This window comes from Tetrao urogallus (assembly GCF_951394365.1).
Source record: "Tetrao urogallus genome assembly, chromosome: 2".
NCBI classification, from domain to species: Eukaryota; Metazoa; Chordata; class Aves; order Galliformes; family Phasianidae; genus Tetrao; species Tetrao urogallus.
In genome coordinates this window covers 97,527,354-97,553,489 of record NC_136814.1, presented here as the reverse complement: position 1 = coordinate 97,553,489, position 26,136 = coordinate 97,527,354, and positions in this window count along the sequence as shown.

Here is a 26,136-nt window from a genome sequence, read left to right as displayed (position 1 = left end):
AGAACAGCTATATTTTACTGTTTCATTGGCTATAGACTTTCAGGTGCCTTTGGCCCCAGTCTTCTATAACCAAATCCCAAGCACTACTACAAAAGAGCTCATCAAGCCATTAGTAATGCCAAAAAAAGGGTGATGTTCAGTATGAACTCTGGTAGAAAGAACTGAGTATTTCCAGAGCCTACTTTTTTTTTATTTAATTTACTCACTTTGGAACTTTGCTTCTAGCAGTGTGTGAGAGAAGTGAACCACACCAATGAATGTGATGTTGTTCCTTGTTTCCAGGTGCAATGGCTTGAAATAGTGATGCCTGATTATGGAAGTTCAGAGTCATTATCATTTCTTATTCCTGTTCAAAGACTTGATTCCAAGACAGAAGTGGAGGAGAGAGAATATACTGTTAAGATTTGTCTCTCATGTATAGAGTGATCTTTCATTTGGTAGGTTATATATATTGTATGTATGTATTTAGTCTAAAAACTCAGCGGCACAGTCTGTGTTCTACTAAATGCATATCAGAACCCTCTTTTCATCTTAAAAGACGGTTAGACCAACTTCCCACTTCTTTCCAGAAGCTGCCAGAGATGCTAACTGAATTTGGAGTCTGTTGGAGAAATTCCAAAAAGAAAATTGAAAGTGAAAAACTGGAAGATACAGCTGAACTGTATATATCTTCAGATTTTCACCTTTTAAATGCATCTTTGCTATACATTATTAAAGCAAACTCATTTGACTAAACGGACATAATAAATTTGCCACGGTTGAAAATATCCAGGAATGAGTTCAGACAACAGAAAAGTAAATGTTTCCAAAACCAAAACACCTTCCCCTTGTCCTCTCAGTGGAACAAGACTTCCTTTAGTATTGTTTTTTTTCCCCTCCCCAATTCAGTGAAGAATTTTCTTCATGAAAGGACATTCAGATTATTATTATTTTTTGTATTTGTGGTGTTGTTTGAACTGAAATGAAACGTTTGCTACTAAAAACCTTCAACAATGAAAGAATTTGGCTTAAAGACAATTCAATTTCCAACCCCTCAAGACTTTGAAGAGCTAAAATTGGTTTAATAATATTCCTTTGTACAGGCTTCAGTGAAAGAAATTGAAAGTATGTTATGATCTAGCTTAATGTTGCTTCTAGAACATAATCTGCTGTTTCTAGCCAACATCTGTTTTATTTCTATTAACATACGTAGACATCTTTCTCATGGTCACAGACATGTTGAAAGGGGTTGAACCTATCACATCAGTCTTAGCAAAGACTGAGTGTAATTAGGAAGTAAGTATATTCGTATGAAATATGTCCTTCCTCTCACCACCACAGAGGATGTAAAGCTTTTACATTTTCTGCATATGCAACCTGATTTGTTACCTTAAGATGTCAGGGTTCTCTCCTCTCAGAGACTAATGTCAGTGAAGCAGGCAATCATCCTATAAACAATGTCATTCACTTCTATTTAAGAGGACCTAATATTTCTTCTCTCTGTGTGATTTTTGTTACTTGCGGGGAAGTAATCCTGTAGGCTAGTTTGGCCCAGGAGGATTAATGTTTGCCTGGAAGATCAGTACTAGACTGTAAATAAGTAATTCCTGCCCTTGTAATGTACAGTACTTAGCCTTTTCTTCTTCTTCTTCTTCTTTTTTTCTTGCTGCTCAAGCAGTTAAAAATGGCCATATCTTTCTCAATCTAATTTGCATGTTACGTATAGGAAGAAATCTATGGAATAATGAAACATACTCTGAATTGTCAATTTCTTGTTTTAAAGATTGATCATATAAACAACAGATTTTACATTTTATGGTACATTGAAATTTATTTTCCCCATATTTGCTTTATGTATTCTTCTAATTAAGGTAGAATTGAATGTATTTTGGACCTGAAATAAGCTATTTATTTTCTGAAATCTGCATTTGACTGCATTTGTCAATGACTGTCTATTTTGTGGCTTCCAGTCCTCTTATGCCTACTGATTACTTTTTTGACATTACCTCTGGTGAATTAAGTGTTCCCTCCAGGTCCTGTCCTCCAATGGAAGAACAAGAAATGGAGTGGAAGAGATGGAGCCTCATCACTAAAAAAGTGAGCAAGCTGTCCCTTACTTGGGCATGTGGAGGCTCAATCACAGTATTCTTAAGCACATGAGTAGATAAAAGGTGAAGAGGTGGGTGGCTAACCAGACAGGATGTATACTGTCTAGAAAACTGAAGTTATAAAAGCCAAAGATGAGAAAATCTGAGAAGCAGAAAGTGAGCTGAGGAGAAATGTCAGGAAGAAGAGCAAATGGAGAAAAATAAACCAGTGGTTCGGTCTCGAAATGTAGAATCGTAAAATAGATGTATACTCGATTTCATAAGTAGATGGGTTCACTTTTCGTAGCACAATCTATAATAAATGAGAAGTACTTGCAAATACAGTCAGCTATATTTTAAATACAAATACAGAATGAAGAATTGACATTCCTTATACATATGACTTTAAAACTGTGATTCTGCCAAATCTGAGAAATATAAATCTTCATGCAGCATGCTATATTATAATCCAAATATTTTGACTCAAATGGGATGTGTGTCTCCTTCCTCCTGCAGCAGTGCTAAGTAAATGTGTTACTGAAGGTGTAAGATGATAGAATTTATTTGACTTTCTTCTTGGCTGGTCTCTGTTATTGTTTTCACTAGATGTGAAGCACCACATGCTGAATTTCCTCTATGGAATTTACTTGAAATTTGTATTGCCAAGCACCTCCGTGCAGCTTGGAAGAGAAATAAAATATAGACTTTATTCATTGATTCATGGTAATTTGGATTTAGAAATCTGCCAGTGATGCCAAGATAGAAATTATGAGAGCTGCTCTGAAAGTAATAGTATCATGTTACAGAGTCATAGAATTGTTTGAGTTGGATAGGATATTTTCTGTGTTAAAGGAAGCAACAGGAAAAAGAAAATGGAATTTGCAATATTTCTCAGATGGAATACCATAATCTTGATTCTCAATGTAAATCATGGGTATTTTTTCTGTTGTTGCTTTGTATTTTTGCGTGTGTGTGTGTGTTTCTTTGTGTTTTTTGGTGTGGGTGGTTTTTTTTTTTTTTTTGGTCTTTTTTTTTATGGGTCACTAACTGTTTTGCCATATAAAAGTTAAAAACTCATACAGCATCAAAATAATTGCTTAGGCTTTTGAGAAATTATTATTCTTTATGAGTTTGTTCTGAAACAATTGTACTTATTAAACTTAATTCTAGTAAAAAAAAAAAAGTAATCTTTTTCATTAGACATTGAGTGATATTTTAGCCAAATATTTACTGACTGTAAACAAGAGATAAAGCAGCTTATTTTTTTTTTTAAATCAGTGTTGAAGAGACATTAAGAATCCTCTCCATTCACCTTTTTGTGTCATGTAAAAACAGGCTCATGAAATTATAAAAACAGCATAATGGATACCTATCATTTCTTCAGCAGAGATTTGTTGTATTTTTATCCTTTTATGAACTGGATCTCACATGGCACTATTTCCTAACACAGCTTTTCTGTAGAAAGTTGGGATATTCACACTCTATGCTTCCCCTTCTTTTTTTGTACGTATTTTTTCAGTTTGGAGCAATACTTGTATCTGAAGTAAGAATGGCTGTAGCACACAGATACACAGCTTGTTTGCTGATGTTGAGGATTTATAATAAAATGTGTTAAATGGTAGCTGGATACTGAGTTAGGAAATGACTTTTAAAAAATCTATATCATTTTGAGGAAAATGGTAAATAAATATTTTTCACTGTCTTGGCTTTGGTTTGGCCGCCAGATGATTTAGCACTGAGTGAAACATAGGTAGTCAGGTAATGTCTTACTTACACATAATGAAAATCACACTAAGTGGAAATAATGAAAAAATTAATAATTTTTGTGCTCTTGGTTTTGGCACTGTCTTCAGTGGTATGGTTTCCTTGGCCTCCTTTCCTAAATTGTTCTTCTAATAACATTTTATAAGTATCTCCTTATGTATTTCTTCCTAGAAAATCATTTAATTATGAAAAAATTCTAAAATATTAATTATGCCTTTTTCCATTCACACAAATTTTCCAGGCATTTCTATTTATAATTTTTAGCTATATAATAATTTGTTGTCGGAAAATATAGATGAGTTGTTAAGGAGAGACATAACTTCTATTTTTGTACATAGTTCATTAAGCAAACCAGCTAAAAACAAATCACCAACACAGTCTTTGCTCTAAAGATTAAAGAGTTTCCTTCTGTGATATCCTGCATTCTTTCTATTTACCATCTATAGATTTAGTTATGTTGCATACATTATCCATCTATAAGTCTTGACTTACTCTGGCATACGATCTATAAGTGTTTTTTTGGAAAAAAAAAAAAAAAATGCAAAACCAAGCATTATTAAATATTTCAGTATGGAAGTTAATAAAAGGGCTCTTCCACAGTCCAGGAACAATTTCATGGGAATATGAAGGTCTTAAAATTCTCCTGCAACAGTGCAGACAACACTTTGTTTGCACATCACCCATTTCCTTGCAGTCTTCAGTCCCAAACTTCAGCTATCACAGTGTAAGCTGCCTGAGATGAGCTTCATGTTACTGCCACACAGCATGGGCTTGACATAAAGTTTTGGGTTTTTTAAAAAGAAATAAGAGGAATTGAGTAACTAAAACCTCTGATGTCAACCATGGAAAATGATACTCAGATATTTTTTTCCATGAACACGATTTTGGTATTGAGTGCATCCTCAGCAAGTTATGAAGGCGTACCAAACTGAGTGGTGCTGTTAGTACAGCAGAAAGAAGGAATCCCATCCAAAGGGTCTTGAAAACCTTGAAAAGTAGGCCTATGTAAACCTAATGAGATTCAACAAACTCAAGTGCAAAGTGTTGTACTTGGTTCAGTCCACTCCCAGATATATATATGGACTGGGAGAAGAATTGATGGAGAGTAGCCCTGTGAAAAACGATTTGGGGGTCCTTGTAGATGAAAAACATAAAATGAGCAGAAATGTGTTCTTGCAGCCCTGAAGGCCAACGATACCTTGGTCTGCATCAAAAGAGGGTGGCCAGGAGCGTGATGGACAAGATGATTGTCTCCTTCTGCTCTGCCCTCGTGAGGCCTCATCTGGAGTACTGCAATCAGACCAGAAGCCCCAAATCAGGGGGCTTGTAGAACTTTTAGAGAGGGGCCACAAGGATGATCAGAAGGCTGGAGCCTTCTTACATGAAGACGGCAAAGTATCCTTCAGAACAGAATATCAGCAGTAGGTGTTTCAGCACTCAGGACTGTGCAGTATCCCCCAGCACACCGAAAGCCTCCATATAATGATGACCAGTGAGTTGTGTTTGAGCTGGTGACTTTGAGGTAAGTGACTTTGAGTGGTGACTTTTGAGTGGTGACTTTGGATCTGTAATGAATCTCTAGAGTCAACTGATTCTTGACACTTCTGCTCCTCAATCACCGGTGCTTTCCCTCTTCCAGAAAAATTGCTGGCTCACTCCCTTTTAGCGAGACCCAGTCTCGCACACACAACTTCCATGCATGTCCCAGAGCTCTTGCAGTGATTGCAGGCTGTCATGCTGTCTGCTCATCTGCAGGTGGCAGCAGGACAGATCTGTGTGGCTTGCAGGGCCCAGGGACTGATCCTGCCATCCCAAGCGTGCTGCAGAGCTCTTGCATTCAAAGGAACTTTTGCCTTCATGTCCGTTTCAGTCTTCACAAGTGTAAAAATTGTTTTAATACCTCATACATTCTTTGCTTATTTCTTATGGGTGTTGTCATTGTACTACTTCTATGGTAGTATCTTTTAATCTTTTGTAGAATACAGCAAATTGCAGATGCATAATCTTACACAGTCTTACATAAAAAGCATACAGCTTAATGGCCCTGCTTCTATTCTGACTGCTGCGGAAAGGCTCCTCTTATGTCTGGACGTAGGTTGTCTAGTTGAGGTGTCTCCTCTTCGGAGGAAATCAGGCTTTTTCTGTGTCCCAAGAAGGAAATGTGGACAAATCTCACAATCCATCACATTTTGTTATGTATTTTGCCTTAAATGCTAATGATTGTAGCTGGACTGATAAAGAAAGAGAGGAGCCAGCCTTAGGGCAACTGGCATGACACAGCTGCACTCTTTTACAGCCTCAAAATAGGACATATGCATAAGAAGTTTCTGTTGGCACTGCACTGATCCTGAACTATGTGTGGGCACTGGGGGAAGTATGTGTTGTTTTGTCATGTTTTGACATGTAGCTTGCTAAATATCAAACAGTATGCACAACGGCACACCAGCACTTCTGCCTCTGCCTTCACCTTTTTATTTCCTGGGATAGATGTGGCTAATTTGAATTACCACATCCATCTCTTCCCAAGTGCTCCCTTTTAATTTAGGGTGTAATATAATAAAAGCTATACTGCTTCAGCCCTAGGTCAAGGACTAAATACATAAAAGCTCTGGTAATTTTATTTTTTATTTCAGCATAATTTATCTTTCTCCCTACAAACAACGTCACACAAACAACGCCCCCTGTCCCCCTTCCCAAATTATTAGTGGCTAATCTGTAGAAAGAACAAACGTACAAACGTCTAGCACTGCTTAACAATTATCACTGCCAAATAGTCCACTTCAGTCAACAGGTGCATTTAATTTCAGTGTGACTGCCTTCTTCATGCTCTTAGGGAAAAGGATAGATACATATGTTCCTGAATTAGACTTTATAAAAACAACCTCTAGCTCTGTTGCCTGGTTGTGTGATTGAGAGGCAGTCCTGCAGAGGCTGATGCAGGGAGAGTGCCTGTGAGTGACAAGTGTACGTGTGTTAGAACAAAGAGATAGAAATCACTGGAAGAAACACTAATTAGCTTTTCTGAATGTTTTTGTTTTTAAATTGCCACTCGAGGAAAAAATATATCTCTCCCTAGATTATAATTAAGCTTGAGAATAAACACATTTCAGATGTTGGGAAATTTTTTGATAGTGCTTACAGAGAAGGTTAATATCTCTGTGATAAGGATATATCAATCGAGTCTGTGCCTGTATGCAAGGACAAGTATTTGAGGAATGTTGCCGTATGCGCAACACATTTTTAGAGTAACTGCAGGGGCAGCAGCTTATATGATGTAGCATGTAGATGAAGTCATTTAGGTTTTCTTCAGTATGCCAGCAAGGCTATAAATATAAAATTTAATATGTATATATCCGTATTTACAGCTGTAAAACACGGCTATAGAGGAAATGAAAGAAAAAACAACAACCATGGCTTTAATTTTATTTTCTACATGCCTACCCATCTTTGAGCTTAAAATATTAATGAAGCCATTTTACATAAGTAAATTATTAAAGCTTTCAGACCTGGTGAAAATAAAGTCATGCCAAAGCAAGTTTTTTATTTTAAGTTTTGTCAGTTTTAAATGCAATACTCAGGTTTTGTTCTGAGTCATTAATCAATTTTATCATAGATTCTCTGTCAGAAAATTCATAGCTACTACTTATCTACTGTAAAACACATTTTGGTACTCACTCCACCTAGCTGAAGCTTGTTTACTAAGAGAATCAGTGTACAGTAAGGGAGGCTGTGAAACCACAGTACCCGGGGCCAAATGGGGCTGGATGGCATGCATCCCAGGGTTCTGAAGGAGCTGGCTAAGGTGGCTGCCTAGCTTCTCTCCATCGTATTTGTAAAGTCGTGGCTGTCAGGTGAGATTCTGGATGAGTGGAGGAAGGGTCATGTCACTCCCATTTACAAGAAAGGCAGCAAGGAGGACCCGGGGAACTACAAGCTGGTGAATCTCACCTATGTGCCTGGGAAGATCATGGAACAGATCCTCCTGGACGACATGCTTAATCACATGAGGAGTGAGCATGTGATCCGAGTCAGCCAGCATGGCTTCACCAGGGGAAGGTCATGCTTGACCAATCTGGTGGCCTTCTATGATGGAGTGATGGCAGTGGCAGACAAGGGAAAGGCAACTGATGTCATTTACCTGGACTTGAGCAAGGCCTTTGACATGGTTCCCCACCACATTCTTATCTCCAAATTGGAGGGATGTGGATTTGCGGGGTGGACCACTCGATGGATAAGAAATTGGTTAAAAGGCTGCAGACAGAGGGTGATCATCAATGGCTCTGTGTCCAGGTGGAGGTCAATAACAAGCGGCGTCCCCCAGGGGTCTGTCTTGGGACCGGTGCTCTTTGACATCTTTATCAATGACATCAATGATGGAATCGAGTGCACCCTCAGCAAGTTTGCTGATGAGTGGTGTGGTTGACATGGTAGAAGGAAGGGATTCAGAGGGACCTCGAGAGGCTAGAAAGGTGGGCCCAGGTGAGCCCAATGAGGTTCAACACAGCAAAGTGCAGAGTTTTGCACTTGGGCCAGAGGAATCCCACGCATCCTTTTAGACTGGAAGGAGCAGTCCTTGAGAGTAGCCCTGTGGAGAAGGACCTGGGGTCTTGGTAGATGAAAAGCTTAACATGAGCCAGCAGTGTGCCCTTGCAGCTTAAAAAGCAAATGGTATCCTGGGCTCCATCAAAAGACGAGTGGCTAGCAGGGACAGGGAGGTGATTGTCCCCCTCTACTGTGCTCTTGGGAGGCCCCATCTGGAGTACTATGTCCAGGTCTGGAGGCCCCAACAGAAGAAGGACAGGGAGATATTGGAGCGGATCCAGAGGAGAGCCACAAAGATGATCAGGGGACTGGAGCACCTCCCCTACAAAGTCAGGCTGAGGGAACTGGGCTTATTCAGCCTGGAGAAAAGAAGGCTACGGGGTGACCTCATTTCAGCCTTTCAATACTTAAAGGGAGCCTACAAACAGGAGAGGAATCAACTCTTTGAAAGGGTAGATAACTGCAGACAAGGGGAAATGGTTTTAAGTTGAGGGAGGTAAGATTTAGGTTGGATGTCAGGGGGAAGTTCTTTACAGAGAGAGTGGTGAGGTGCTGGAACAGGCTGCCCAGAGAGGTTGTGGATGCCCTGTGCCTGGAGGTGTTCAAGGCCAGACTGGATGGGGCTCTGCGCAGCTTGGTCTAGTATTAAATGGGGAGGATGGTGGCCCTGTATGTGCCAGGGGGGGTTGATGATCCTTGAGGTCTCTTCCAACCCTGGAAATTCTGTGATTCTGGTATTCTGTGATACTCAGCGGGCCTGCTTTAATCCCCCATTGGGCTCTGCTTGACTCCATAGAAGTAAAGCAAACATAGGGGACAGCCCTTGGTGCGGGTGTGTGACTACAATTGTAAACAGTTATTGTGGTCCCTAGCATATATATTTTTGGCTAGCTAGAAGAAAATGTCCCAACATTTATTTAGGATTTAGCAATTTGCAGAAGTGAGGGACAATTCCCATATATAGACCTTGTGTGATCCCACCATTTGCCTCTACCTTGCAATCCATGTAGCATAAGACTGCTTGCCTTTTTTAAAATTCCTTGCATAAATGTACTCTGTCATTCCATGCTAATTCCAAGCTAACTCCCTCCACTTTAAAGTAGACCAATGTATTTCATAAAATGAGACTTTGAAGTGTTAGGAGTGTTTGCAGAGGAACCTCTGCAGCATAATATCTGTAATAATGTTCCCAATTGCTGCAAATTAATTTTTAGGTAAAAGCAAGACCTTAACAGGTAAAAGCCAAAAATCATCTTCTTAAATGTGAAATGGTTATTTTATCAGCCAGTTAAAAAGAACAAAATATTGTACTTAATTTGGACGTTTTAATGAGAAGATCCAATCGTCAGTGATAACACATGACCATCATAATTTGGATTTATAGGCAGGACAAATTATGTGTTTCGCTACTTAATTGAGAGTTTTCTCTGTCTTTTTACTTTTTGAAGCTCAGTGAAAAGTGGATTCCATATCATTTCTCCATTTTCATGTGCCTTTCTGCTGATGGACAGCAAAAGCTTGGGAGCTGTGGGCTGATCTTCTAACACCCTGTCTTGCATTTCTGAATCTTGCACTCAGTATCAAAATGTGCTGAATGCCTTGTCACGTTGTGTTAGCTCACTCCTGTATTATCCTCTGTCTTGCTGTGTTAACGCGCTGCTATGTTATTCCTGCTCTACCTCTGTCTGCAAAACTTTGTTCTTGGTCTTTCCCACAGTTCATGTTATTAACTCACAGAAGGAGCTGATCGAATTTAGTCTGAAGATTTTGAGCTGACAAGTCCTCAGGTGTCCACATCTTTTCTTCCTTCTGTGTTTCCTGACACTCAAGGTGAAAGCTAGGGCAAGAATAAAATATCTATGGTAGACTGTGAGATTTTTTGCTTCTTAGGCATCTTCAGGTTTTGTGTCCAAAAAACCTCATTCTATTAAAGTACTCTTGATAATTAGGGGAGAAAAATTTGGAATAGTTTACGAAGAAATAAAAAACTATCCCAGTCCATTGTAAACATACTCTAGCAGTAGGGTCTCACCTGACTTAAGATACTTTATTGTAGAATTCACTCTCTCTGAATTCTTGTTTTGTTAATGAGACCAAGATCATCTAGTTTGGATTTTTAGCATGAAAAGTATTCCTGAATCATAAAACTACTTTGAAAATTGTGGTCAGGAAGAGGAAAAAGTGCCAAAGGATCATGCCTGCTGCAGAGACTGTGGAATGGGCTCTGACCAGGAGCAGTAATTTAGTAACTTTGATTGGACAAAGCCAAAAGGCTGTGATCAGTGGCTCTGTGTCAGAGTGGAGGCCAGTATAAGCGGTGTCCCTCTGGGGTTGGTCTTGGGAGAAGGAGAAGGGAAAAGCCCCGTGGAGAAGGTTTTGAGGGTTCCGGTGAACAAGAAGCTGGACTTGAGCCAGCAGTGTCAGCAGTGGCCCAGAAGGCCAACTGTGTTCTGGGCTGCGTTAAAAAAGAGGTGGCCAGCAGGGAGGCGGAGGTGATCGTCCCCCTCTACTTGGCTCTTGTGAGGCCCCATCTGCAGCACTGCATCCAGGCCTGGGGCCCCCAGTACAGGAAGGACGTGGAGCTCTTGGAGCGGGTCCAGAGGAGGGCACTGAGATGATCAGAGGGCTGGAGCAGCTCTCCTGTGAGGAAAGGTTGAGGGAACTGGGCTTGTTTAGCTTGGAGAAGACAGGGGAGGCTTAGGTTAGATATTAGGAGGAAGTTTTTCACACAGAGGATGGTGACACACTGGAACAGGTTGCCCAAGGAGGTTGTGGATGCCCCATCCCTGGAGGCATTCAAGACCAGGCTGGATGTGGCTCTGGGCAGCCTGGTCTGCTGGTTGGTGACCCTGCACATAGCAGGGGGTTGGAACTTGATGATTGTTGTCGTTCTTTTCAACCCAGGCCAGTCTATGGTTCTCTGATTCTATGATATGCTCCGTTGGTAAGTTGGTACATGAAATACCAGAAAGGTACAGAAAGGCAAAAATGGTGTCCATTTTTGAAGAGGTGGAAAAGAAAATGGGGATTTTTAATTTTTTAAGGTAATTTATTATTTAAAAAAAAAAAAAAAAGTATGCAGCAGTTATAGCATCACAATTGACAGTTGCAGTTAGGCCTGTATTTTTCTTAGTCCAAACCAATGGCTTACATTAATTGAATAGCATGCATGGTTGAGCTGGTAGAACTGGTCTCTTCCCTCACTCTAAATTCCAGAGTCATTCCTTATATCCTGCTATCATCCTTAATACAGTATTTTTTTTTTTATCAGCTCCTTGTAGAAGGGAAATAACCTGTGGCTTAATGTTATCATCAGAGAAAGTAAATGTTTCTATTACTCAGTATTTTTTTTTCAACTTAAGGAAGTTTTTATTGCTTCACTAGTGCAGGGATTGAATAAAATGAAATATGAAGAATGCAGAAAGGAGGAAATACAGCTCAAAATTAATAAAATAAGTGATACATGTAAAACATTTAAAGGATCTGTTTGTTAAAGACTTATGGCACATTTTTTCAGAGAACAGTGTGCCTGTGTTCATGTCTTCACTGAGATATCCTCGTCAGCCTTTCTGCTGAACTTCTGCACAGCTACATTCCCTTGTTCCAGCAAAACGATAAGTGCATTATCTGTTGAAACTGGGACGTCCAAGAACAGACATTTTGCATAGAGTCACAAAATGGCCTGGGTTGAAAAGGACCACAATAATCACTGAGTTTCAACCTCCCTGCTACATGCAGAGTGGCCAACCACCAGACCAGGCTGCTCAGAGCCGCATCCAGCCTGGCCTTGAACGCCTCCAGGGATGGGGCATCCACAACCTTCTTGGGCAACCTGTTCCAGTGTCTCACCACCCTCTGTGTGAAAAACTTCCTCCTTTTCTGCCTGTTTGTGTTAACTATATATTCTTGTTATTGTTGTTAAAAGGAACTTGGATATTTTCAGTACATATTACATTTTTCATGGGGTCTTAATTAAGGACCTCCATCTGGTTTTTTTTCTTCTATACTTTAACATGTCCTTAAATTGTCCGTAAAGATTTTCTAGATAGGGATCAAATTTGTTTGTTTATTGGCTGTCTATGGAAGATACAGCTGCTGAGCACCTCACCACAGGTAATGCAATCAAGTCATTATGCAAGGCGGACAAACTTATTTTCAAAACAAAATTGGATTGTGTTTTGAAGTTTAAACTAATTTGAATCTTTAGAGCAGAAACAAGGAAATTTAGTACTTATCTCCACTTGTTTTTCTTCTCCTTTTATTTAACAATTTAGATCAACCTTCTATGCATTTTTATTTTCTGTATCTATTTTGGTGACTCACTAGAACTTTTCATCTGTTAATAATTATTTGATCTTTTGACACTTGGAAAGGAGAAAGCTCTCCAGCTTGAGAAATATCTTTTCTCATGTATCTTTTCATTGCTTTAGATTATGCACTTAAAAATTGATGTTTACATCCTGAGTTGCATTTCCCAGGAATTTTTCAGCTGACTAATGAGACAATAGTGAAGTGAAGAAAACATTTTAAAGCTTGAAATACACAACCAGAAATGCAGTAGTAGCAAAAATTACAGCAGAAATTATTAGACAGATTAAACTATGACCCAGAGCCATCTCCTAGTAAGCTCCTTGCTACAGATAGAAGATACATGTCATGCTGCTGACTCTGAATAAATATATATTTTTATGATTTTTTAAAGAAATTCTTACCATTTCTTTCCCCATGACATTCGTGTGTAATTAAATGAAAAGAACACAAATGAAAGGGAAAAGAACTGAGACTGTGCATGCTAAAGCAAATGTAAGATTTGCTTTTTACTGACTTGGGAATCCGTACAATATCGACTTTCAGTAGCGTTAATTGTAGGTCAGTAAACAAGCATACATTCATAAGCAAAGCAGAAATTGTATACGGTAAGAAATCTGTACAGAAGACCTATTAGGTACACAGGATTCATTGGTTACCTTTGACAGAGGTTTCAGACTTCTCTGAGACTCCTTGTGTAGGTGTTCTCCAAACTGAAACACATTTTTCTTTCCTGCTCTTTTGTTTATTTATTCTATTCCCAGCTAAGAAGTCTGCATGGGATTCAGAAATTCTTGTGTTGCTTTTGCTTTATATGACTCTGGAGATAGATTGTTTTTGAGCTTATGTACAGTATAAAAGAACAGCATAAAGAAGCAGCTGGTAACACTGTGTGAATCATAAGATAAATATGTGGGTAGCTCCAAAAGTAATGCCTCCTATATATTTCCATGGAAATCACAACAGATACAAGGAGCACAATAACACTATTTGATAGAACAAATTCTCAGCTACAAAATACTATTTTTCAACATAGTCAACAGCATTAACTATACATTTTGGTACCAATCTACTCAAGATAAGCACTCAACTGTTGCTGTCGCCATTGCTGAATTGCAGCCACCCATCACCTCACTGGGCTCACATCCACTGTTCGGTCTCCATAAACGTTCAGCAATTGTCAGTGAATGTCCATGGGTGTCATTTTCTTCCACATGGAGGAATTCCATACGCCCCTTTTCTTAATACACACATTCGTGTCAGTAGCCATTGTGTCAGACACTGCTGCCATTCTCTGCCATTCTCCAAATGGCAACTAAACATGAAGCAATACTGATGGGAAGGTTCATCCTCTACTGCCATACTACCAACATTTGCTTCTGACATCATAGGCTAACATAGTAAAACAGAAGGCATTGAAGTAACACTTGTGCTTATGAATTTAATAAATTATCTATAATCTTGTATCATAATTATTTGAAGGAATTAAGCTGAATGTAGTGAGCTGATGATGGAAGGAAAGGATTTGCTTGTAAAGCAAGTTTAGAAAGAGGAAACGTATTTTAGGCTGAGAGAGAATTCCAGCTCATTTTTCATGTATTTTCTACATTGTCGGAGTTACGTGTCTATTAGAGAATGAACCAAGACTCTAGCTATGTTCACACAACCAATTGGATGTCTTTAATAAAGATCTTTAGTTGCTCTCCTGCTAGTCCAGCATTGTGACAGTGATATCAGAGAAAATTCATGTCCCATTAATCTCTTTACATTATATCCATTCTGTGGCACAATAGGAGTTTCATCAAGTTTTTATAATTGTTAATTTTTATGAGAGTAGATGGTTAGCCTTGTTCATTTTTTTTTTTTTCTTTCTCCTTGGCTTGGTTTGAAAAATATAATGAGGTACAGCAGAGAGTGTTATTAATCTGTTTAAGAGGAAATTAATTTGACATGAAGTGCCTTTGTTTAGAAGAACGCAACTGCTTTGTCTTGCATTCTTTGGGCTCTGTGCATTGAAAATTTATCCTTTTGACAAGATTTAATTAAAGTCAATTCCACATACATTTGAATGTTTTACAATTTCCTAACAAACAGTATCATTACTAGTGGCCACAATTTTTGTCGTGTATCTGCCTTTATGATACCATAAACTGGTTGTTATGACTTCCTATTATGAGCCAGGGGGAGGAGAAGATATAGATTAGATGATATGACACGGAGAGGAAGTTTTATATTCTGAATGTGCCATTTAGTACCTAAGAAACTTTAGGCAGGAAGTACCAGAAAATATATTCACAAAGTGTTTGAATGAGGATGAAATCAATACTTTTTTTGATGTATTTATCTCTTTCAAAATTGAATTATTTTTACTTTTTTATCTGATCTTCTGTGGAATGATGTCCATTGCTGCTCATTCCCTTGCAAGACAGAACCAAGTCTGTGCTCCAGCAGGGCTGGTACTTGCCATAGCAAAGTACGCTCCCCTTACAAACATTGGTTCAGCTCCCACTATTTCCTTGTATTTTCCCACCAGTCGAGTTAATATTTCTCTGCCACCCAAACTTCTTCCATGATGCTTCATGGAAGCATGTTCATGACTCTATGCAGTCCATGTTCAGAAAGGAGCAACTTTTCTTCAACACACTGCCTAAGTGCATTTCCTCTGCAGCCCTGCTTTCAGGAGTTCCCCTAATTCCTGCGGCCATTTGATGTCTTGCTCCAAAACTGTCTCTCCTAGCCTGGACATCTGACACTAGACTACAGCAGAAAAAAAAAAAAGAGGAACGAACCTTCTATGTCTGCCTTGTTATTTCACCATGGCGGAGGGTGAAGGGAGGAGATAGCAAAAAATTCTAGTTGCTTTTGTCCCTAATTGCGTACTTTGCCTCTATTGCCTGTTCTAGGTAAATATAGGTCTCTTGAGTCAGTCACAAGATAAAAAACTTCAGTGAATGGAGTAGCAACTGAGACAGATGGCACAGAAAAGAGCAGAGATTGGATGATTTTTTTTGGAGTTTTTCTCAGAGTTTGGAGAAGAATAGCCTCCTACATTGAGAACTCTGAAATATACTTACGGAAACATTGCCTAGATACTGCTGTGACAATTTAGCAGATTCAAAAGGACGGTTTGAGCTACAAGGCCCAGATTGGGGAGTGAATTTTGCTGACATTCTACCTTTCTTTTTTTATGTGTCTGGTCTGGAGTGTGACATGAGCATGTGAGATAATTATCTCTGCTGTGAACACACTGTAATAAACAAGGTGATTTATGACATGAATACCAACCTGCAGTAATCTAGCTTGTAGCCCCGATGTCCATGCCAGAAATAAAACATCACAGATTGTATATATATATTTCATTTCAGTTGGTGACTAAACAGCCTCAAATAGACTAGTTAGTAGAAAGGTCTGAATTTAAAGATAACTCCAATGGATTCAATATATATCAGTACGAAAAAAATATGTGTGCATAATATAAGGTGTTTCTGTTCTGTTGATGCTTGTTGGTAACAAGTAACTTCATATTATGTGTATCTGCAGAGATTATGGAAACATCAAGGATATTTTAATGTATACCACAATCTAACATTTCATTTTCACATTTTTAGATCACAAAAGATCTTGAGAAAATAATGGGTGTTCTTTTTATACCTGCAGAAAATAAGCTACAGTGAATCCTACACAAATTTCACAAACTGTCAAGACAATTCTGGGAGGAGAATCCAGCTTTCCACTCCAGTGCTCTGTACCCTGGTCGAAGGTCCTTCATTTCAAAGGCATGTAGACTACAAATGAGATAAAAGTTTATATACCTTGCAAATTCAATATTTCTATTGAAACAATTGAAGGCAGAGGAAGAAGGGATAGAAGCAAAGGCTTGAAGTTGAACAAAAATGGCAAGGTAAATTTCTTTAATTGTAATTTGGGATTATATACTGATTTAAGGTGAAAAACCTGATAAATAGAACATGCAACTGTTCAAAAAACAACTTGTAGCTACCCAGTATAGTTTTGTATATAAATTATGATAATGCAAAAGTCAAACCATAATGCTTTGCTCAACATCAAACTGAAAGAAATCAGTTATGATGCAATGCCACCACTACCACCACCACCAAACAACCACAGTTAAATACTTCATGGCTGAAGTGCAGATGTTCTTTTCTATTGACATTATTATTGTCTTGAAGGATAATTTACTACAGCTGACAAAAATCTCACATACATTAGTCCAGAAAAACAGAGACATTTTGTGGAATGAGTCATCAGTCACTTTAAAAGAATATCTGAGCTAGAAATGTAATCAAAATATTTTTGGCATATAATTTTGTATTCTAAATTGTTCGTTTTGCAAAACAAGACTATACAAAATTTAGCACATACAAATTTATTTTAAGAAGTTATAGTTATTCATGTATTGGGCTACAAGGGAATAGATTTGCTGAGACTGTGTCTAATATCTTTAGAACAGAGATGTTTAAGCTTCGTTTGGAGTGCAACCATAAAGAAAGCAAATAATTGTAATTGTAATTTGCAAATCAAAACAAAGAGCTGAGCAGACTAAGTTTCCATTTATGAGTGTGAGAATTACAAATCTCTGCCTTGAACTATATGAAGTTTTCTTCCTTTGTTCTTTGCCCAGCATTTCTGATATTGCTTATTGTAGGAGGCAATGCAACAGCTTATGTCTAATTATAATGCACATTTCTCTATAATCAGTGATGCATAATTTATTTTGTCATGCTCATAATTGTGTTTTTCGGGCATACTTATTAAAATATGTGCAAAACATCTCCCTATAAGATATACTATTCATGGTTTGATGATAGAAATTTATATAGAAGTGAAGCAAAAATGGTTATAAATTTGTTAATAGTATTTTCAAATTATAACAGTAGACTTCAAGGCACAAAGACAGCTTTAAAATACTTTAATGTGTGAAAAAATCAGTACAAATAATATAAAACTTAGAGGATATCTACCTGGCTTTTAGGAATGTGAATCTGTTGATTCAACAACAAAACCCATGTTTTTTCCTTACTATCCTTGATTGTATTGAAGACTTCTAATATGAAAAATAGTGTAGGAAGACAGTAATCCTATGTAATAAGCAGAAATATTGGATAGGGGTCAAACCCAGGTCATAATTGCAGGCTTTAGAGTTGACGAATGGTTTTACTAAGGAGATTAATGCTAAGTATTAATGCAGTGAATTTAAAACTCCATTTTATGTATTTCTTTATTTTATTATAAATATAAAAACTACATTTATACTATTAAGCTGAACAAGAAAAAGACAGTGGCCAAACACAGTGGGGGTTGCTGCTACCCAGGAGCAAGATCTTGCACTTGGATTTGTTGAAGCCTACAAGGTTCTCCTGTACCCATTGCTTGAGCCTGCGTATGTCTGTCTGGATGACATTCTGTCTATTGGGCATGTCAACTACAGCACACAGCTTGGTGTTGTCCACAAACTTGCTGAGGGTGCATTCAATCCCACTGTTGATCTCACTGATGAAAATATTGAAAAGCGTTGGTTCCGGTACTGACCCCTGAGGGAACCACTTGTCACTGATCTCCATTTGAGCATTGAGCCATTCACTACCACTCTCTGGTATGATCTCACAACCATTTTCTTGTCCAGTGAACCTGTCTGATCCATATCTTTCCAATTTGGAGAGAAGGATATTATGGGGGACCATGTCAAATGCCTCACTGAAGTCCAGATAGATGAAATCAATGACTCTTCTGTTGTCCATTGATGCAGCTACACCATTGTAGAAGGCCTCTAAGTTGGTCAGGCAGGACCTGCCCTTGGTGAAGCAGTGTTGGTTATCCCATATAACCTCCCTGACTTCCATGCATCTTAGCATAGCTTCCAGGAGGATCTGCTTCATGATCTTCCCTGGCACAGAGGTGAGGCTGATATATCAGTAGTTCTATGGGTCATCCTTTCTACCTTTCTTAAAAATGGGTATGATGTTGCCTTCTTTCCAGTCACCAAGGATTTGACCTGACCACAATGACTTTTCAAATATAATTGAAAGTGTCTTGGCGATTACATCAGCCAATTCCCTCAGAACTCTGGCATGTATCCATCAGGACCCATGGACTTATGGATGTTTAGGTTCCTCAGGTAATCGTAAATCTGACCTTCATTTGCAGCAGGAAGGGCATTGCTCCCCCAGTCTCCACCTTTTACCCGTCCACTCAAACTGCGTGTATTGATTCTCCTTGGTTAGCACTAGCCCAAACATTGTCATTTTTGAAGATACTGTAAGTCAGAGACCATTATCAAAAGACAGTATGTATAAAGTCACCTTTATGAGTAAGATTGTTGTTTAGGATAAAATAAACTTAGGATTGAAATACAGACCCTCCTGAATTGTATTTACTAGTGAAGTTACAGACAAGGTGGTTAAATTTTAGATGCTTCTGCCTTCAGCGTAATCTACACCTGGATTAAAATGTTGGTTGGATTAAAATGATAGGAAGAAAATTTATGTGTTTTAGCATGGGTTCCACAAAAAATGGCAGAACAAGTGGCAGCCTGCTGAGGGCTCCTGAACAAAGCCCATGCCTAGCACTATGTGATGCTTTGGTAATTACTACTGGCAGCTTCTTTTCATCATTAAATGCTACTTTACATCATTTCTTTAAAAAATTATTTCAGGCAACATGTCTAAAATGCTAAAATAATGCATAAATAAGAAAAGCAATTATGAGTATATATTTTTGGAAGATGTGGTGATAGTGTTCTTTTTTTTTATTTATGTGTGCAAGGAGATGGAAAATATTCACTTCTATGTTTGGAGGAGCACAGTGTTATGAAAAACAGGGATATTAGCCATGACGTGATTGCCAGGAATGATTGCCATTCCTACTAGAACTTGAGGTAGCCCACTTACAGCAGGCTTGGCACTGTGCTGCCTTTGCAGGAGTTATCAAATGCTACATATCTGTCTAAAACTTGTCATCTGGACTGCACTACTTTGGAGAGGAAAAAAAAATACCTCTAGAGAGCAATAATCTCCTCACTGATGAGGAAACATAGATGACTAGTTTAATTAGACTTTAATTAACAACCTTGCCAAGTTCTCTGTTTCTCACCAGGGAAAACAGATATATTTACAGTCCAATTTAGCCAAACACAGCATATATTTAAGGGAATCCCTATTGAGGCTCTTAAGCACATGATTAAGCCTCACTGAATTTAATGAAATCTATAGATATCTGGGAAGCTAAGAAAATGTGTAAAGACACTTTTGAAGAGTGTTTCAGCCAGGAATCTTATGAGATTCACTTCACTGCTATTCTTGCCATAGATAGAAAAATGAATACATGTAGTATTTTGTCTGGAGTCTTGCTGTTTTTCACCTAAATTTGCCTTATGTTACTTATCTATTGTTACAAAATCCAGTGTCAAGGGCATTTTTTTTCATTTTACATTTTTATTTATTTTTATAAGCTGGTTTATTTCTTCAAGGCATGTAATCAACAAGAACTGTTAAATATCCATCTAAATCTCTCTTCAAACGTATTCAGACTTTTGTATGCTTCTTCACATCTGTTTTTTAAGGTTTAGTTACTTCAAAATTTCCATATCAAAAAGTCTCCTTTCTCGGTCTACTTTTCATTGACCTAAACTGTATCTCAAATGCAGTTAGATCAGATTTAGATGCTGGCAATGAATAATGTAACCTTGTTCCTCCTAATTCTGCCCTTTCTTCACACTAAGAACTGCAATCAATTATTTTATATATTGTTATACTATAATCCTTACAACTCATTTTCCTGCTTGCCTCTCAAGCAAATCAATTTACTGATATATTTCTATAAATGTCAATTTGGAACTATTTAGCTCAAGTCTCTGCTCATGAGCCAAATTTCTTTAATGGATTCGTCCTTTAATTTTCTTTTTATCATAATAATTTTGTCTATTTTAGGGCCAGATAGTTTAGAGGAAACCATCATTTATTTCTGGTTGCCAGGAATATTTCTGTTGTCACTAGAAGCTTAATAAAACCTAGAAAAGTACAATGCTTATTTGGCTTAGATATGAGCAGCAGAAATGCAATTTCAGTTTCTGATCTTTGTCTGCACTTCCCAGAAAATATCAAAAACTCCTGAATATATACGAAGAGTATTTGGTGACTTGGTAAAAAATGCCTGCTTGTACTTAAAAACTTTTCTGTTTTTATATTTAAGCAGTTGGTAGAAATATGTGGAAAAAAAGCTTGTTTTTTTTTTTTCTATTTGTTTTAAAGAAATTGCATGCATAATTTACATGATTAATTTTTCAACATTCACGATTTTTAAAAATCTGAATGTGAAGATGAGTTTAACATAGTAAGTAATTCAATTTTTCTCTCATCTCACAAGCAACAGCAGTGTGATACCTTGAAAGACTAGCAAGTCTACAATCATAGATGAAAGTTGGTGGTAGTGACAAGAACTGACAATCAGTGTCTGTGATAAATGTAGCACATTATGAAAGGAGGTACAACAGGATCCTCTGGCACAATAATAAATAATATCATTTTCTGTGGCATCAGGTTTAGTCAGTATATGGACATTCACAGAAAAATATCTATTAAAAAAAAGTAATTAATTTCAGTATGCACTAGCTCTCAAAATTAATTTTTACTCCTGCATCTTTACATTAAAAGCTATATTAAGGAGGCAGAAGCCAGGAGTGGTGCTGGTAAAGACAAAGAATAATTTCCGGATTGCCCTCTGCTAAATAAACTATATCATATCACAGTGCACAAGCACAGGGAATGAGAAAACATATTTTAGGGCAAAACAAGGAAGAGGAGGACTTTTTGGTTTACAAAAGCATTGAAAGAGGGTCATAATATTGTGTACTCTCCTTTCCATTGGAGGAAGGGGAAATCACAGCACAGTAACAAATTTACCTGACAAAGATATGAAAAAGTTTATTTTAATTTGAAAAAGAGCAGCCAGGGAGAAGAAGAAATATGAGATAAATAAGTTAGGAAGCTGAGATAAAGGTTTTTTTAAACTGTTTTAGCATTTTGTTATTTTAACAATGTTAAAATGATAACATCCTATTTCCAGAGAGTTGCTGGCTTGAGAGTGCGCACTAAAGGTTTCAGAAAGGCGGGTAAGGTAAGTCCCACCACACTGATGCCCAAATTCAGTGCTTCTGGCAACATCTTTCTGGACTAACAACTGGAGTCTCTACCTGTAACATACAGCTCTTACAGTAAAAACATATGGTCAACTCAATCTTGCTTAGGGGCCTACATGCACAAGACATATAAGTGCCTGCGATAATGGCAAACCTCCCTGACTATGTTGCTGTTGTTTCACTGTCTATTATCATGTTAAAAGCACACTGGAAGCAGAAAATGCACAGGAATACAAAACATTTATTTGTTTGCTAATATAGGTAATACATCCTTGTGCTGCTCCTTGGAATAGGCTGATCAATGGTGCTGGGTTGCCTTGCTTTTTTCTGCCTTTTTCCCACCCTGCCAGGAATTCATCCATCTTCACATCAATCACTGTTTTCCCACTTGGATTCTGTCAGCTTCTACCAGGTATCCTGCATGTTTTCATGCATCTTATTTTGTGCATTTATCTGTCTGTTTGTACTGACCTCATATTCCTCATTTATACTGGCTGCTTATTGGAAAACTATAAATCCACTCTGGCGTAGATATTCTGACCTAGAATAGTGCCTCATTTTTTTGACGCAGTTTCCTTCTACCCAGTTCTTAACTAGAGTCCCACAGTCCCAGTGACCTGGTTTCAGTCACACATATGCTGTTTGTTTCTGGTACTCATTAGTACCTTGATAAAGTTATATAGAATCCACTGTCACTAGAATTACAGCATTACAAAGAAGGTTTTTATGCACCATTAACAATGGAGTTTTATTGGTGGTGACTTTCTTATTAAGTGCTTTCTAGAAAAATTCTAATGAGTGACCTCTATTGAAAAAAAATGAATAACTTTTTCTTTGTCTAGAATGAGTCCATTCTCATTTCCCATTTAACCATTCAATTTCCTTTGTGATATTTTCATACATTTCTACAAAGTTCTTTCTGACATAGTATTTCTACCCATTCAGACACTGTAATTTGCATTTTCTTTCCCTACTAGTTGCACTATTTTACCATTTTAATACATTTAATTTAATTTCTTTTCAATTTAATTCTGTAATGATCTGAGGAAGTCTCTGATGACCAAGAGGATGTTTAAGAATGTCCAGCCTGTCTTTACTATGGGGAAATTCACCTGACTGATCTGTTTTGTGATGAATTGACAGCTTGGTGCTGCTTTTGGCCTGATCTCCCAAGATATCTCTACAGCCAAATTTGTGAGATATAGTTTGGTTATACAAACTGTAAAATAGATAGAAGTCTGTTTGGTGAAGAGAATCCGGAGGATTAAACACCAGGTACTGAATACTCAATTTCCAATCTACATGAACTCCGGGGCTCTTTAGTTTTAGTTAGCTCTCATTTGATCAAGAGACTGTGTGGTTTATAACATGGCCACCACTGCTGATACACCTTCTAGATATTTATAACATAATATATATTATAATATATCTAGAATTTTTTCATCTGAGAAGAGTGAAGTTTGCCTGCTCAGATCGGCACTTCAACAAAAAATAAACCTAAGTAAGTGGGAACAATGTGGAGATTAGGTTAGAACAATAATGTAAGTTATCTCATGCTATGCAGAAACACATTGAGCTATTTTTTTTCTTTTCATTTGAAGGATTTTTTTTTTTCTGAAGACACAAAATCTTTATATTTTTATTTGCCATCAACCTGGTTCAAAAATAAATGTTTCATTTTTCATTCATTAGTTCCTTCTTCCCATACTTTTATTTATATTTTTATGTTTTTCTTTACACCTTGACTAGTTGTGCCTGTAATAATTTGATTTTGTTCTCAGTTTGTTTTCCAAAGTTAACGTAAAAACTGTTCAGATACTTATAGTCACTTCACAAGCAACTAGGTAGTTGAATTGAATGCAGTTCTGCAACTTCCCTGAGATATACTGAGGGACTGGTATATTGGAAAAAAGTTGTAAGTTGTATGGATCATTTAGTACTGAGGTTCAGGACACAAGTATTGGTAAATCACTTCAGTTTCTCATGAGATCTATGTAAAAGAAAAGAACATTGAGAGACAATGAGTAGAAATAGAGTAGAAAGAACATGTATGTAATAGCTCAGGTTGTATTTAATCAGTTAGAAAATTAGTGCATATTGCACTTTACAGTACTTTGAACTTGTGTGATATGGTAATAGGTATCCAGCTCATCTGTTAAATGATAGCATCATACTTGTGATTTTTATTTTGTTGAACAATTGTTGTTTTCTTTAAACTAAAGAGCGTCTCTCTTAGAAATGCTCCGGTATTTTACTCTATGCTTTGCTGATCAACTGTGTGCTTCAGAACTTAGCTCTTCTTTTGGGTGAGGTGGGGAGGTGTCTCGCTCCAATTTATAGGAGGGAGAGGAGGTTCTTTTATTATCTATATACCTGGCGTGAGATTAAGAAGCAACGGTTCAAATGTTGGTCCAACCAGTTTATTACAAATCTTAATTAGGGAAATGTGGAAGGGGAGGACGGACACTATTATGATTAGGGTAATGGGGAAGGGAAGGAGGGCGATAGAAAAGATAGAAAAGATAGAAAAGAAGAAGCAAGGAGTCTTTATAGGCAGCAAGAGGGACATAGTCACCACCATGGATCCAGCGAGGTTCGTAGTTCTGTCTTTGATCCTCAGTAGTGGTGGGTCGTCGGGCATTGTTGTTCTATTGACGAAGGACGACCACGACCATGGTGATGATGGCCCTTTTTCAATGCTTCAAAGTGGTTGAGTCAGTTGTCTTTGGAGTGACAGCTCAAATCCAAAGTGGTCAAGTCAGCTCTCCTTTGAGTGACAGCTCAAACCCAAGGTGGTTGAGTCAGTTCTCCTTGCGGTGGCAGCTTCTGGCTCTGGGATCTCAGCAGGAACCTCCTTTGTTCTTATCTTTCTGGCCTTCCCAGCAGATAAGAGGAAGCAGGGATGCACCAACTTGCATCTTGCCTTCGCAGGATACAATGGTATCATCCCCCAGCCTTCCATACCAAGCTGGAGCGGTTTGGCCACAGGCCAGATCTTCCGCCAGTGAACACTCCTGAGCACTCTCTTCTGCTCTTCTACAGAGCAAGCAGCTCTGGGGGAAGGGGCTTGCAAATGTTCCCAAAGCGATATCGATTGTCACACAGTTAACACCCATCAGTTGCCTCCTTGACAAGTCACTCAGAGTCTTATCACAAGAAAAACCTCAGGAAGCAAGCTTTGAGCCAAAAAAAAAAACAAAGAAGGATTCTCACAGGAGGGTATAGAAGGGGACATAAACTTTGCTAAAAAAGAAAAGCTAATGAAGAGAATTACATTTATTTCAAATATAAAGATTAGATCTTTAAGTTGGACCTTTAAATCTAAAATGGTATTTGCTTGTACTCATCTTAGGAAATATAAATAAAATCTTGTATAGCCAAAATTAGAGTATCTTAAAATGTTCAAATATATATTTTTAAATTATTCAATTAATTTGTGCATGCATTCTTTTCCTCAAATAAAGAATGAGAAATAGCTATTGTTGAGAAGATGAAACATTTGATCAGTACTCATGATTTGAGGGGAGAAGAAAGAGGACAAGTTATGGTTGTCAGGTAAATGTTAAACTGGTGCTGAGAAAACCTTGTTTTCTCCTTTCCTCACTATCAGTATTTGCATAGATTTTTCTGATACCTTCTTTTAGTCATGGAAACAATTCATTACCCACAAGAATTCATAACATATTAATCATCTTTAACAATGAGGAATTTTGCCACTGATTAACTGGAAGTTCAAAGAAGTAATAAATGAAAATTCAAGCAATTCCCCATGTACCTTCTTTTGATACCTACAAAAATTGTGATTTATTAGAGAGAGATTTTTCATTTTAGAAAGCAACCTGGTTGTGCCTCTTACACCATGTTCATTTAGAAATCTTTCTACATTTAATGATTAATTTAATGAGTGCTCCTGTTACTCAGGAAGATGTAATTCACAGATCAGCTACATTCCCTCACATTTGGAACTGGTCCTCTTTAAATTAAAATACTGGCCCTAGTTTTAACAGCTATGAGCTATCACAACCTTCACAAGAACTTTTTAGTGTTGTATCTCTATTCTTTGAGAATATTGAAAATTAGAGTTTGTTTACCACTTATGTATTATCTTTTTAGGGTTTACAAAGAAGTTACAGCACTGAATTTGTGCCTGGATTTAAAACATTCCTCTTTGAGGAATGAAAGTTAAAAACTGAGGCATTATATAAAAATTTATACCCACAAAGTACATTCTATCAGTTACTTCCTAGCTACCTTTAAATGATTAAAATATTTTGAACGAATTATCATATTTCTTCTCATTAT